The sequence below is a fragment of the Echiichthys vipera genome (genome assembly GCF_963691815.1).
Source record: "Echiichthys vipera genome assembly, chromosome: 12".
NCBI classification, from domain to species: domain Eukaryota; kingdom Metazoa; phylum Chordata; class Actinopteri; order Perciformes; family Trachinidae; genus Echiichthys; species Echiichthys vipera.
In genome coordinates, this window is record NC_139837.1 from 18,731,087 (window position 1) to 18,745,348 (window position 14,262).

General features: G+C 42.5%; 1 protein-coding gene across 3 annotated transcripts in view; it reads right to left on the minus strand.

Annotated features, from left to right (window-relative positions):
- The window catches only part of tiam2a (TIAM Rac1 associated GEF 2a), an 88,354-nt gene that overhangs the window by 63,254 nt on the left and 10,838 nt on the right, over nucleotides 1-14,262 (minus strand). Inside the window, exon 1 of one of the 3 annotated variants that reach the window (XM_083924268.1) lies at nucleotides 4,282-4,419. The exons of the other annotated variants lie outside the window; for them this stretch is intronic. The gene's annotated coding sequence lies outside the window, so the exon portion shown is untranslated. Of the gene's footprint in view, nucleotides 1-4,281; nucleotides 4,420-14,262 lie in introns of those variants that run through there. 3 annotated transcript variants of the gene reach the window in all.

Genomic DNA, 14,262 nt, shown 5'->3' on the forward strand with positions numbered 1-14,262 from the left:
CACAAATATCATGGGCACACAGCAGAGACATGATGCAACTCAACTGTTTCCATCTTGAATTGATAATCAAAAGGTTCATATGGTATTTTACAGACAGAAACAATGTGCTGAAAGAATATGCTTTGAGCATAAAAGATCACACACTTTGGATTATCTGCAGCATGTGGATTGTCAAGATTACCAAGTCTCATAAGCAGATCGATACCCAAGCAAATAGCCTCTGTGCTCAATACTACTAGTCCTCTCCGCCTCATTGTTCATACATTTTATAATCAAACTACTTCTTGTATGTCCACAGCTTGTAAATTACTTGGTCGGGTTCAAAGTGCTGAAGCAGCACCTTTTCCAGACTGAAATATTGTTTGCAGTCTGGTAAGCTTATAGGAATTACATGCACTACTACTCAACTGCTGCCATGGGGGCATTTTTGCTCCATGCACACCATCCACCATATGATTTATATGACCATCAATAATAGAATGGTAATGGCATGTCTTGCAGTTATATCTTTAGGGTTAATGAAAGTCTTACTCACGAGTGCAGTCGTGTGGCGCTGTTTAAAGAGCTACCTCACTCACCTGCACCCCAATCACCAGCACCTAACTCATAATCTATTACCTCATTTGACACATTGTTAAAGCGCCCGCCGCCATTTAATCTTCATTTTCTTTGCAAAGCTTACAAGCCATTCTTTAGCAGGTGACCTCAGAAAGAGTGCAATTCAATTTAGACCGTTGCATTAATCTCCTCAGAGGTCTGGGAGTTGTGGCTGTTAAGAGGAGCTTGAATGGGTGTATCGGTTCAGCTGGATGAGACCTCCTCGCTCTGCTGAGCTGGACAGAAGGTTTCCGTTTGTGCAGCAGAGCAGGGGATCTTGTGTTGGAGCAGATACACAAAGTGAAGTTGACTGAACAAATCCCTCAAAGTGGATGTGTGCGCGTGTGTGCGTGTTTGTTTGTGTGATCACCAAACCAGTAGCCACAGCAAAACAAGATAAATTCAGAATCACTGAATTATACAGTGCAGAGGGTACAAAGCATCTCTGTTCTGTTGCTTTTTAGTCAAAGGGTTCAGTTATAATTTTTTTCCAGACTGCCACTACAACATAGGACGAGTAATATCAATGTCGGGTTGGTGATAGCTCTTCGACCTGTAGTTGTGTGCACCCGGAAGAGGTCAAAGCCATTCGTGTGTCTTTTGGTTGGCGCCTCGATGAGTGCGGTAGCAAATGAGAAGCCTCAGCCAAGATGCTGTCGACACCAGCTTTTAGTTCACCTGCTTTTTATAGCAACCACTCCAGACACTGCTGGCTGTACGCTACCAGTGAACACTTTGAAAGCCAAATATAATCTCAACCAAAGAAGTAAGAAATGGAAACATACTGGCCACCATTATGCTTGCCTGACTGGACTGTCTACAATGAAAAAGAAGCCTTGAAAGGACATTGGGATCAAGGGAGTGAATATGGTGAGAAATGGACAAAAAGGGAAAAGCTAAAATATGAAGAAAACAAACATTGGAAGGTGACGAAGAAGGGTAATTTACACAAAGACAGCCACGAAAATGTCTTATTTGTGAGATGACGAGATGCGTAAAATTTTGTCACTACAACACTAAAAATCGTCAGAAAAATTCAAGGAATGGCAAGAAACAGTTGTTTATGACCAAATTATGAAACAACTACATGACCCCAGTGTTATACACATCATGCCCTGCCTCCTAAATGCTCTACCGAGGCACCACGCCTTGTCTAAACCAAATGGAGTATTTACAGGGAAAACGTGTTTGACACGGACAATCAAGGGCAACTTCAGACAACGTCTGGACCTGATCCATCAGACACTGTCCAGAGTTCATGTGAGAAAAAGGCTAAAACGGTTGTGTCACTGTCAATCGGATCCATTTCCAATCATTTTGTCTCAAAGATGCAATAGTCATGTGGAGTTCCTGTGGTTTCCCCCTGCAGTGCCTCTCTACCTAGAGACAGTAAAAGGCCTTCATCCCCGTGGGACAATAAGCGCAGATGTTACCCATGCCTGATAAGTCACATGCACGCCACCTTATATGGAGAAAAATGTGCCGGGGAGAAGACATGAAACATTGGTGTTTCTCAGCCAGTGTGCTTCAGAATTAACAATGACGGGCACTCACACACAGCCTTCCAAAATGGCCTACAGAGAGGAGAACAAATTCCAAGTTTCTCACTTGACAAAGGCTGCTGTTCACACAGTGCATCAAAGTATCAATGGGAAGAAGAGTCATTTTTCTACAACTGTCAAATTGTTCCTCTTCACATAACTCAACAAAATCACATGCTGTATATTCTTCAAAACAGACAGGGGGAAGTTCTGCGGTGAATATGTCACCGTTTCATGGTGTTACTGAGCCCTTCAACTTAAAGTAGACAACAGATGAGCTGTAGATGCCTCTGAAGCAACTCGGTGCCACCCAGAGAGAGGGTAGCATTACATCTCCTCTTTGCCACTGGTAAACAACTTTGACAAACTGACAGTGCTGCCATCTGAAAGTCATAACTCACTACTTGTGTCACAAAGGGAAAGAGTGAACACGCAAAACGATTCTGTTTTCCATTAAAAAGGAAATTACAGGCCACACTCAATCAGTATCACTCTGGTTCAAGACCCCGTTCTGGGGAAAAACAGAATAGTAAAAACATGTTCCTTGTGGTCGAAGATTTCTTTGCCGCAAAAATGTGAAGCGCCAAAAGACAAAAACATGCATAAGGTGCCACAGCTTTTGACCCAGCAATTTTATTACTGGCCTACAGGAGAATAACGGCAATTAAATTAGTAACTATTTCTGCAGAGTCCATTAAACGGATGAGAAATACAGACCAATTAAATAGCACGTCTAGAAAATAAACTGAATACATTCTTTTCTCTTGCGCTCATGTTGGGCTGAGCCTAATTCCTGGATCAAAATGATCCAAGTAAATGATTAGAAGACATTTACAGTGCATCCACTCATCTAATCCATCATTCAATAACCAGTAATCCCATTAATTGCCATAAATATCACATTTCCTACAGACTGAGCATGAACAGACAGATTAATGATCCAGCCATCCTCTGTGAGTCAAACATTAGCCTGTGTTTTTATTATTACAACCCTCCTGAGGAGTGTGCAAAGGTAGCAGTAGAATCAGACTGACACTTTCCCGCATTGGTTTCCATGACAGAGGGCCCAACATGCCAAAAGGCATGCCCAGCCCTTCCTCCTGCTCCTTGGGTCTGTTTTCTCTGGGCGGGCCCTTCCCTCCAGGGGTCCCTGGCCCTTTTGTTACCTCTTTATGTGGCTAGAGAGACCTTCCACCCCAGCACACGGCCATACAACAATACAAGCTGAAGGTAAATCACATCCAAACACAACAGTAGAACATACCCCAGCATTTAGTGCAATGAACAACGCTCCAAATCTCTCAGTGCATAAATCATAAGGAAGAATGAGAAGCAATAAGCATACACCGACACTGCTGTGGGCTACAATCCTGAACATGTTCACACTCATTGTGATCTAATGTGTCAATGGAATGACACCCACATACCTGTAGTTTGGAGATTTGTATTAATTTCCCACGGCTGAGCGCGCTGACAGGATGCATTTTATTTCACTTATATTGTGTTTCACACCACACACAAGACTTAATTGAAAGTCAGCACTCACAGTGGCAGTTTTAATATCTAGTGCAGGGGTGTCCAACCCTGCCCCTGGAGAGCTACTGCCCTGCATGTTTCAGGTGTCTCCCTACTATAACACACCTGATTTAAAACAATTAGAACCCTTAGCAGGCTTCAGCTGCTTGATAATGAGCAAATCATAAGGCTCAGGTGTGATAGAGTAGGGAGGAACCTTAAACATGAGGCAGTAGCTCTCCAGGAGCAGGGTTGGACACCCCTGTTATTACAGGCTAAATATAAAGAGGAGCAACAAACACATAATACATACTCTTTACAGTGACCCTTGGTGTACTCTGTACAATAATACCCCTTTCTTTCACCATGAAAATATTTTCTTTGTACAGGTAAATTATTTCACTCACAGCTGCTGCAGTGGGATTTACAGGGCTACTTACCAACCGCTGTGAAATCACAGATGAAACAAATGTCGGATATTTACACAGACTTTTGTTTACCAACCCAACTTTGTGCGAGTATCCTGGTTATTCTGTGCGTCGGTGTTGCGGCGGACAGCGCTCCCACAGAAGCGAGCGGAGTCATTTAAAAGCAACGTGACTGTAAAATAAGTTCGCTTGCAACTCACCGGCTAATGTCTCCTCTGATAAACCACACTTCTCGCATCATTCACGCGCTTCCCTCTTCGAGACGGTCAAAAATAGAAACGTCGTTGCATTTAATAGAAACATTTTTTTTTAAAATCTGATTTTCTCGGTGCGTAACGATTCCTCTTGTTTCCAGACCGAATGTTCCTGGGACGGAGCGCCAAGAGACTGCGGACTCCTCCCAGACAATGTGGGGTTAAACTCCGCCTTCCGACGGACCCTGAGAGGGGGTTGGCCACGTTCTTCAGTGTAACACGGGACACAGAGGGATTAACGAGAAGTATCTGGGTAAATGTATGATAAAACACGGTTGATCAAGGGGGTTCCCAAATAGTGGTTCGTGGACCCTTGAGGGGTCCCTCGCGGAGAAGTCAGGGCCCTCCGCGAAATCAAAAAGCTTTAATTATGGCAGTTGTATTTAAGGGGATTTACACATAAAGCTCAGGGGTATTTTGTGTGATGATGATTATGATGATCTTAGCTGGCTGTATAGGGCATTTCAGAATGTTTGTTAACAACAGGCGTCCAGACACTTCTGGGTGGCAGAACGCGAGCAGCTTCCACTGACCTGAAGCTGACCAGCCGCTACTTGCTAACAGTGTTACACAGTTAAAAACAAAAACGTGTTGTGTCTGGGGTTGAGCCACCTGATATACAGTAAACGGTGTAGGGTTTTATCGATTTCCTTCAGAAAATACTACATTTATCCAGCGAACCTGTGGGTGAGGAGGGTAAAGCCAGTGGACAGGGTCAAAAATACTAGTGTTACAGAGAAGACCGCAAGACTGCCTGGTGGAGGAGCGTCATCTCACGGGGCAGACTGGGAACCAACCTCCATCATCGTGTTTGTGGAGACATTTCCTCACAGATAACAGATCAAACTTTCCGTTTAACCTACAAATATAAATGATGGTGTATTGTTTAGAGTTAATTAAATGGTGGTAAACTAAAGTCCAACTTCTTATCTTTGTAACCATGTATCATTTTAATGGCCTGATTTATCTTTGTGTTTACACGAGTCATCAAATGACGCAGACGGAACACTGGTGAATTAGCCGTGTGCTCCTCTCGGCCCTAGTCCGACACCCCAATCTCCACGCAGTAAACACTGGGAGCTGCTGGTCGTCCACATTAACATCAATGTTGTCAAGACATCCAGTATCGTACTTCAGTCCTTCACAATAAAATAACATGCTTCAACAGCTCCAAAATATACCGTAAAGTCATTTTTAATGTAAACCACCACCACTGTTCTTACAGTTTTCTCTTATAAACACCAATTTCTTATACTAATGTGACATTTAAATACCCATGAAATTTCACTTGTAGATTCTTAGAAGTGTGTAAATTAATTCTACTTCCACTTCGGTGCAGATCAGTGCAGTGCAGTGATTCAAGCCATTTACTCAGGTTTAATGACACGCAAGGGCTGGTTTACTAGTGGTGCCATCGGAGAACGCCTTGGCTTTTGCAACCCGGGAGAACGAATATTGTTGTTGTGATGTCATGGTGAATTGTCATATGGGGTTTGAAATAAGTGCATAAAGGCACAAGGGGAGCTTCAATGAAAGAAGTTGCATTATGGGAAATGCAGAATCCAGTGTTTTTGGAGCTTGTGTTCCCCAACTTCATGAAAATACAAAACTAGATAGCTGAAGTAGCTATCCCTTTAAAGATTATTAAAGACTTTTTATGTCTGGCTATTGGCTATTGTCTCTTTTTTGTTTTTTATATAATTTGCACATGCAGATGCAGATATCAGGCATCTCTCAACTCCAATTCCATTATTGCGTCTCAAGTTGCTAATCAGACCGTAAACAATAGCCGCCGCTTGGAGGAGGATGTCTTATCTCCAAATGTTAGCCGTTTCCCCCAGAGGCTCGTCTGCCGTCAGACAGGTAGCTGATTCCGAGACTGAGTTTGCACGGACAGAATATCTAAGTTGGATTTTTTTTTTAATCAGGTTTTATTATTTTAACCACTGTACATGCATCTAATTTTGGATTACATCAGCCTACTCAGAACAAACTCTTATTGAATTTGAATCTGTTTTCCTATGAGAATCTATTCGGCAGCTCTTGACCTAAAAGGTTTCCTGCCCCTAGGTCCTCAGCCAGCTGTTTTGCTTGGTAGGGTGAGAATATTTTGCATAACACTAACAACCCTGTCCGTCACATGGACTAATGAAGTGATAAGCAGCGTGATAGAAAACAGGCTTGGTGTCCTCAGACAATCAAACAGCATGTCAGTGAGGAGAATGGTCATTGTTATACTTGGACCGGATGTTTAAGTATTCGTCCCTCCCTTTCATTTTCTCTCTAACATTCTTAGTCATGCACATCCAAATGTCTCCACTCCCTGATAACACAGTTGCGATGGCCGGTACTTTCTTCCTGCAATCTCCTTGGCAGTGCTCGTACACCACAATCTGGACTTGGGTTTCGTAACGCGGTTATTTGTCCAGGCGTGTCGGCCTTGCCAGACCCATCTAATCTGCATATCAGCCTCTTTACCACTGCTACAGGGGTGTCTGAATGGAGATGTCTATCTCTCTCTGCTGCCCATTGTAGACACAGACACTGTAATGTTCTGCTCCTTTCATCACAGATCAATCTAGGTCTGTCTACACAAGAAGCAGCCTCTCATGCGTCTTTACTTGCTTTTTGCCACAGGGTATTCAGCTTCAGTTATCAACAAAATCAACATATCTTAATATGCGTCTTCAGGAGTGCCAATGAATAGTGCTGACAGATGAGGTTGTGGGAGAACGTGAATCCCAACAACTAATGTGTTGAAGCCGAAAATATGTTTTTTCACACTGATGTAGCCCAGGATCGTTTTATTTGTCCAGAATACTTATTATGTTGAACCGTGATCACTGTGATAATCCACAGGGCAAACTGGGTGTTACTGATGACGTGCTTAAGATCCCAACCCAGTATGTAATGTTGTTCAGTGCAGCTTTCTGGATATATTCAGGCCACATGGAGGCTCTCTTTGTCATCTGGCAGCGCTAAGGAGCTCTGGTCACTCCGCATCTCATTAAACATAATTGGCTCTGACAGACATCCTGCCACCCATCATCCATTTCTGTCTGTCAGCCTGACACGAGACAACAACCCTGAGCAGACCTTTCCAATGAACTCCCAGAAGAACCGTTAGAGGGCTAGCGGTGGATAAAATATTGGTACCGCCTGTGTATTGCTTTAACACACAACAGGGAGCAGAAAAACAGTGAGCTCAGCCAGTAGCTGTTTTTTTATTATGCTGACACGGAACAAATATTCTACTGATAGGCAGGTATAGGCTCACATACAAAACTCACAGTAATCAACACCTCAGCGCCTTCCTTCTCTTCAATGAGGCTTCTCAAGCACCAGTCCAGCCATCCTGTTCCCACTTTGTCCTGCCATTATGGACACTCTTTACTGTATCTGAGAGTAGGGGAGGAGGGATGGCAGATCCCCTGCTAAGTGATTTTCTCACCTTTCTCACTGCTGTCTATAGTACCGATGTGACATTATTACCACTGTATGAGGGCCGGGGCCTGTTCAACGTCCACACGTTATTACCACGCTTATTTGTCATGTAGCCTTTAATGATTCGCTGTGGCTAGGAGAAAATTGTCTCACACAGTTGTTTCAAAGGCTGGAGCAGAAAGTGCTCTGCGGTTTTATGGTGGGGAAGATGATTTTTTTTTTTTCTGGCGGCGTCCAGAAACACAAAGAAGGAGTTGTGATAAGGTGTGAGACAGAGGGAGGACTATAATCAGACACTTTCTCGCCACACCCTCAAACAACTCCTTACTTGTCTCCGAATGAAGCAGCCAACATTAAAGCAAAGAGGCGACCACAGCAGCTCACATGACAGACAAAAGGAAATCTTTAACGCACAAAAGATAGAGGGCACGAGCGAAGATAAGGTATGAAAAAGCCAAGCCATTTTTGAAAAAGGCTTTTAATTGAACACGACAGATCTGATCCAAGTGATATTGCGGGTTCCTGAGGGCCTGACTAATGAGAAATCAATGATGACAACGAGTGAACTGTGTGTCACAGCAGCCAACCTCTCATGCCAGTTTTATTCAGGTCTTTAAAGGACAGACGGAGCACTTAAAGCCCCTGATTTGTGCAGGAAGGTCCTGTACATGTGATTCCATTAGTGTTAGATAACATCCTCAGGTCTTTTACTGTAATTCTGGTAAATAAGGGTCTGAAACAATGGCCTTTTGAACAAATTCCTTGAACTGCAGCTCCGTGAAAATTACTCAGCAGAAACATCGAGCCGTAAGATGGATGTATTTGAGTGGGAAAAGACTGTACATATGTGATGGATCCGTCCCCCACACGTTGCATCATCTGTCTGACTGCCTGTTTGCCACACGGATATGCCATTACTGAGAGCAGGGAGAGGGGGGTCAGGGTGTGTCTGAGCTGTTGATTACTTGAGTTCTAGGTGAAGAAACTGTCACAAGGGTGTGACAAAGTTACGAGTTAAATTATTTTTTTGTCTCCCTGAAAATGGAGAAAAGATTGAGACTGCCATTTGAGAAATGGCAGGATAGGCATATAAAACAAAGACAAAGCTCAAAATATATACCGGTATATAGGCAAGTGAGGCTGCACGTGTTCGGGTAAATAAAAGACCACATTAACACAACAGCCTGAGTTTGATTGTGCAAGGTCAGGTTTTTCAGCTGCACAATATTCATTTTTTGGGACAATTTCCATTAATCTTTGTTTTGTTTGTTTTTTCTCTCTCTCTTTTCTCATTACTCCTATAAATTAAATCTGACAATAAAAAACGTCTTTAGAATCAGGCACTGGTTCTATTCTTTCATTCATTTAGCAGTCTTTTCCATCAAGTCACTGTTATGTTCACTTAACATACAGTATATGCAGTTTAGGGTGTATCCCAATGTTAGCTCACTCAGATAAGCGTCTTGGAGACATATGAGCATCTGTTGTGTGAAATAGGGAAATCTGTTCTATAGTTTTAGCAAATCCCTTAAGACTACAGTCAGTGTTACACAAAGAAAACTCAGCAAACAGTCTTTTCCTTATCCCTTGAGCCCCAATGTCTTATCTGCACTGAATTCCTACCTTTTTTTTACCAATTCCTCTCAGGCAACATCGTCCACCTACATTAGCTCAAAAACATCCAGCTTCCCCGGGTTTTCTCCCAAGCTATTACAGTGAGTGACTCTGCAGTGAATGCCCCCCCCCCAAAAAAAACAAAAAAAGAACAAAAAAAACAAAAGAACAAAACAAAAACCAATACATATATGTCTTCCCATCAGGCCGTGTCAAGCCTGGCACATTGTAGCACCGTGCCATGTCCAAAGATGGAAAACCAAAATATGACTGATATTGGATAGCTCACTGTGTGGTCAGCATGACTTCAGACCTCGATCTTAAAATGCACCCAAGAAAACACTAGAGTGCCCATTTTTACATCTTTAACTGAATGTAGGGCAGAATGGACAATGATGAAGTTGAGAGTATGTAAGTAGCCAAATATGTCCCACATGAGAGTGGAAAAGATATAAATGATTGAGAGACTGTGGAGAGATTACTTTATGAAAGAAAGATCAGGACTGGACAAGCCTTGTCTTTTATAGACTCACAGAAAGAGAAGGAAGCAGGAAGCAGTCTGTAGCTGTGGGCTGGCGTGACAATTTAAGCTGTTTCAAATCTCTTCATTCCCGGTTGAATGACTGCAACCCCAGCCAGTGGAGGGGAATCCTGAGCAAACACAGGGACACTTGATTGAGTTATTATAAGCTAAAAATGAGTCAACTGGGAATAACATTTTACGAAGCAACAAACATACATTGTATATCAAAAGCTCTATTCACTAAAAAAAACAGCTGATTCCAATGAGCCAAACGCAGTAATTCACTCTGAAGTGTAACGTAATTTGTATTGGGCTGTGCTGAGGCTAAATTCTGCTCATTCTAATTCAATAAGGGCACCAGATAAACTGAAAACAAGCCATACAACTCAGACACCATCCACCTGGAGCAGAAAGTTGTATTCTAGGTATGACAGATGTGTTAGTTTTATTCTATAATTACAGCCTTCAACAGCACCACTACTTTGTCACCTATTAATGTAGCCAGGATTGTGATATTACTTTGTGGCTCCCTAGCATAATATCAAAGGTGTTAGAAACAAATGAGCTCCACTAGGACTGTGGTCGTCCCTCTGTCGGTCATCTAACTTTCCCACACCTATTATCTCCTCGCCCCCCGCTGAGAAACACTTTCACACCCATGTGAAAGGAGTAGAGCACAGGGCTGTTAAAATTACCCTGTTAAAATCTGCTCATTCCGCGTTCTTAATTAGAAACACTCATGCTGCTCTGGGTCTTTCCCACAAAATCATCACCTAGCAGTGCAACGCAGAGTAACAAAAAGCACCAAACCCACGCAAGGCGGTTGTTGTCTGGCTGCTTGGGTTTTTAAACAAAGTTGGAAATGAATGACCTGGAGCAATTAATGGAAAGCTGATACTTGCTCCCTAAAACTGTCTGGACTGGTTTGTTAACCCTGTGGAGGCGAGCATGGCAACGATGGATTAGGTCATGAGCTTTCCAAGTTTGTGTCTGTGTTTTAGGCTCTCATGAACAATTTTTAATGTCTTCTTGGGGATACATCTCAGTTATTATGGCAGGTCTGTCAAACTTTTAATTTCTCTACATGTTCATAGCGATCATAGAGATCATAACAAAAGAACAAGGAAAGGACAAAATAATGTAACAAACTGCTCTAATGTAAGTCACAATCGTTAGAATGCCCAACTAACTAGTTTACAACCTATACTGTGACCAAACACTACATCAAGAGTATATTTGGGACCCCTTTACACTACAGGATTCTCACCCGGAAAGGGGTTTTAACACGCTTATGTAACTTGAATGAAATCTGCCTACGTTAAACTGGTTTACTCAAGGCTATATGAGACAGAAAGGTTAACTGGTGTAGCAACAGTAGCTATCAAATGTCAATTTCCCATTGACATTAACTGCAGATCTAAGTCCATGGACCATGAGTAAAATAGTCTGTGACCTAGCTGTAAAAACAATGCATTAAGAAAATTATAGACCTAAAACATAAATGCCACTATAGTAAAATAGCTTTAAGTAAAGGTGAGATTAAAATTTAGGTCCATTTCAAAAGGTGTGCTTCTATAACTGTGTATTTACATGGAAGAGCTGTGAACAAAAGAAAAGCACTCAACATGTTTCCACCAGCAGGTCTCCCCTGGTGTTTGTGTTTTCAGCAGCAGCCCTTTGTGTGTGGGTGTGTGTGTGTGTGTGTGTGTGTTTACACCTATTAGCCTATTTGGCTAATAATAGCTAATGGATGTGTGCATGTGAGACTCTTTTCATTTGAGCTATGAAATGGGATTAGTTCTCCTGTGTGCTGTGATGTGTGTGTTTTTGAGAATGCGGGTTTGATTACACAAAGTGTGCGTGCGTGTGTGTGTGTGTGGGGGGGGGTGTAACTGGCATTTATGTCTAGAAGACAACTGGGATTGTGTGTTTGCGTGTAGGCCTATAGATAGTGGACAAAATAACTGAAACACAAAATAGTGATATGACGTACAGCTTTCCCCTTTAAAAGAGCTTTGCATCGTCTTGTGCTGCTGCGGTTCAAATCCTGAACTGTGGGGAACAGGATATTGGAGCTTTCTAAATGAACGGAAGGCTCCAGGTCTTCCAACCAAAACAGGTTTAATGTTGTTTAGGTCTGGGGATGTGGGAGGTCATAGGAGGCATTTGAGTGCGTACAGATATTACCAACGTGGGCAACTGCTGCAGGACCCATGAACTCAATCGGACCTGAAAGCTTCAGGCTCACTGTGTGTCATATAGTTTGTGCAAATCTAACTCAAAATGGCTTATTTCCAGATCTTAATTATTTGAGTTTTTAGTACTTATATTTTTCCTGCCTTGCATTCCCAGACTAAAAGCAAATGCATATTAGTTTGGAGCCTTTCTGTTCATTTTCAATTTCCAAGTGGCACAGACCAAATGGTCTGGACGACCTACAACCAATCCGAGAAACAAACATCATAACCCTGAGTGACACGTGCTGCTCGATTTTGCAGCAGGAAAACAATGACAGCTGGTTCACAAACCTTCTCAAATTACAGCTAAACAGTACACTCAAATATGTTTCTGAAACTTTTTCAGGTGAGAAATAGACAATATAGTAACATAATCTTGGCTTTAATAAGAATCTCTCGACTGGAAATCTGCCTGGATGGGAGAGGCGAACACAAACTGCCAGAGCAAATGAAACATGACAGGCAGATTTGTCTGGTTTTACAGGCTAATAATTTGCATACTGTTTAATTCATGTCATTTTAATCGAGTTAGTTACCACTCAGAAAACCTTGGTACCATATAAAAGAAAATTGCACAGAGAACAGAAGAAAAGGCGACCCAACAGCTCATAATATTGCCCTGAGGCCCCCCAGCAGGTCAATCCAGCCATGTCTATTATGACGAACAGCATTATTTTTCTTGTTATGGCTCTAGGTTTGTGTTTTGAAGTAATAACCCTCTAATTATTCTCTAGCACAGATTAACATCTGGATTGTTTCAGTGCAGCTGGTCAGTTTAATTTTGGTAGTCAAGTTATGCGTTTCTAGGACTCCAGTTCCACACGTGAGCGCAGATTACACTGCGTCAACTGAATATTGCAGAACAGAATACATCCCAACAGTTAAAAACAAGAATTCCTAACAACTCTGATACTAAATGGAAATCGTTTTAAAATTCCATGTAGACAAGTCTGATAGCTTTCTCGAGATGCAAATAATGTACCTTTTGGGACTTGTTTGAACTGAACAGTAGATGAGTACAGTATTAAATATAAATGGTGGCCACATCAGCTATATTAGGCTAATAATAAACTTTAAAAACGTACAAATCCACATCCCATATAATATGAACCACAAAGCATTCATTAAAAAGCGATTGTCAGACCTCTTTTACAGCCGACACGCACCACTAATTGCTACGTAGGTTACTCTGCTGTTTAGCCGACCTTGTAATTATGATGATGAAAGCTATTTGTTTCATATGAAATGTTTCTGTTATTTTGTCCACCTCCTGTGTTTATGTATCTGTATACTCGCTCCCACCTGCTCACCATTTGCATAGCAACAGAATCATGACCTGCCCTTTAACTGGTGGAAGTCTTCTGCCCTCCCACCACACCCCCTCCCCCTCCTCCGTCCACTCCCTGGCAGCTTGTCAAATAGGTGTAGTCTTTTTTTTTTACACTCCCTGCCTCCACCACTTTAGCCCTCATCCCAGCCCAGAATGGTCTCATCTGACCAGGATCATCTTCCTAACACGGTAACTTACACTCGAGACGAGTGCCAGATTCATGTTTCCCATTTTCTCCCTGGTGTCCCACGTGACACTAAGGGGGGAGTAAGATGAGGGAGAAAGAAAGTGGTAGGCAGAGGAGCAGTCTGTGTGCTTGCTCATTAGCTACAACTCCCTCCTTCACCCTGTCAAACCTTCTGTACCGACACCCTGACCCTCCTCTGGTTTCCTCAAGGTCATTACTGGCTCCTGTTCTGGACTTCCATTTCGAGTTTATACCACTTCCTGACTCTTCACTGCTTAGTTTGACCTCTAAGGGCGCATTCACACTGTCCTTCCGCACCGTGCCAAAACTGGTTTTTCAGATTTCAGATTTGGTCAGATGAAAATATTCAAAAAAAGTCGACAAGATGCACAAAAACTCCGAGGTCTATGGAAAGATTTGTAAACAAAGCGATGCATCGCAATGACGTCAATCAATGCGTGTGACGTGCGTGTGACTTGCGGTAGGACAGTGTGAGTGCGCCCTGAGTCTAATTTCAATGTTGCATCACTTTTTTGGCTCAAACCGATCACAAACAGCTTCACAAAGAGAGCATTCGTTGCAGGGATGTTGT